The sequence below is a fragment of the Triticum urartu genome, chromosome 5 (assembly GCF_003073215.2).
Source record: "Triticum urartu cultivar G1812 chromosome 5, Tu2.1, whole genome shotgun sequence".
Taxonomy (NCBI): Eukaryota; Viridiplantae; Streptophyta; class Magnoliopsida; order Poales; family Poaceae; genus Triticum; species Triticum urartu.
Window position 1 is genome coordinate 647,302,733 of NC_053026.1, and position 2,183 is coordinate 647,304,915.

The window sequence follows — 2,183 nt, forward strand, 5'->3', positions numbered from 1 at the left end:
ACTGCAAGAGCAACACCAGATGTTATGAACGTCTGGCAGAGCAAAGCTGATGACTACTCGATAGTTCAGTGTGCCATGCTTTACGGCTTAGAATCGGGACTTCAACGACGTTTTGAACGTCATGGAGCATATGAGATGTTCCAGGAGTTGAAGTTAATATTTCAAGCAAATGCCCGGATTGAGAGATATGAAGTCTCCAATAAGTTCTATAGCTGCAAGATGGAGGAGAATAGTTCTGTCAGTGAGCATATACTCAAAATGTCTGGGTATCATAATCACTTGACTCAATTGGGAGTTAATCTTCCCGTTGATAGTGTCATTGACAGAGTTCTTCAATCACTACCACCAAGCTACAAGAGCTTCATGATGAATTATAATATGGAAGGGATGAATAAGACAATTCCCGAGCTCTTCGCAATCCTAAAGGCTGTGGAGGTAGAAATAAAAAAGGAACATCAAGTGTTGATGGTCAATAAGACCGCCAGTTTCAGGAAAAAGGGCAAAGGGAAGAAGAAGGGGAAGTTCAAGAAGAACATGAAACAAGTTGCTGCTCAGGAGAAGAAACCCAATTCTGGACCTAAGCCTGAGACTGAGTGCTTCTACTGCAAATAGACTGGTCACTGGAAGCGGAACTGCCCCAAGTATTTAGCGGATAAGAAGGATGGCAAGGTGAACAAAGGTATATGTGATATACATGTTATTGATGTGTACCTTACCAGAGCTCGCAATAGCACCTGGGTATTTGATACTGGTTCTGTTGCTAATATTTGCAACTCGAAATAGGGACTACGAATTAAGCGAACACTGGCTAAGGATGATGTGATGATGCGCGTGGGAAATGGTTCCAAAGTTGATGTGATCGCCGTCGGCACGCTACCTCTACATCTACCTTCGGGATTAGTTTTAGACCTAAATAATTGTTATTTGGTGCCAGCGTTGAGCATGAACATTATATCTGGATCTTGTTTAATATGAGACGGTTATTCATTTAAATGTGAGAATAATGGTTGTTCTATTTATATGAGTAATATCTTTTATGACCATGCACCCTTGAAGAGTGGTCTATTTTTGATGAATCTCGATAGTAGTGATACACATATTCATAATGTTGAAGCCAAAAGATGCAGAGTTGATAATCATAGTGCAACTTATTTGTGGCACTGCCATTTGGGTCATATTGGTATAAAGCGCATGAAGAAACTCCATACTGATGGACCTTTGGAATCACTTGATTATGAATCACTTGGTACTTGCGAACCATGCCTCATGGGCAAGATGACTAAATCGCTGTTCTCCGGAACTATGGAGCGAGCAACTGATTTGTTGGAGATCATACATACTGATGTATGTGGTCCAATGAATATTGAGGCTCGCGGCAGGTATCGTTATTTTCTCACCTTCACAGATGATTTAAGCAGATATGGGTATATCTACTTAATGAAACATAAGTCTAAAACATTTGAAAAGTTCAAAGAATTTCAGAGTGAAGTTGAAAATCATCGTAACAAGAAAATAAAGTTTCTACGATCTGATCGTGGAGGAGAATATTTGAGTTACGACTTTGGTCTACATTTGAAGCAATGCAGAATAGTTTCGCAACTCACGCCACCCGAAACACCACAGCGTAATGGTGTGTCTGAACGTCGTAATCGTACTTTACTAGATATGGTGCGATCGATGATGTCTCTTACTGATTTACCGCTATCATTTTGGGGTTATCCTTTAGAGACGGCCGCATTCACGTTAAATAGGGCACCATCAAAATCCGTTGAGACGACACCTTATGAACTATGGTTTGGCAAGAAACCAAAGTTGTCATTTCTTAAAGTTTGGGGCTGCGATGCTTATGTGAAAAAGCTTCAACCTGGTAAGCTCAAACCCAAATCGGAGAAATGTGTCTTCATAGGATACCCAAAAGAAACAGTTGGGTACACCTTATATCACAGATCCGAGGGCAAGACATTCGTTGCTAAGAATGGATCCTTTCTAGAGAAGGAGTTTCTCTCGAAAGAAGTGAGTGGGAGGAAAGTACAACTTGATGAGGTAACTGTTGGGGATATTACTACTGGGCATAAACCGGCCTACCTGGGCCGGATTAACTCCATCAGTAGTTCAAAGGTGTTAAAGCCCAAAGAGGCAGATAAAGGCCCAGGGCCCGTAGTCGGTTTACAACCTTTAGCCGT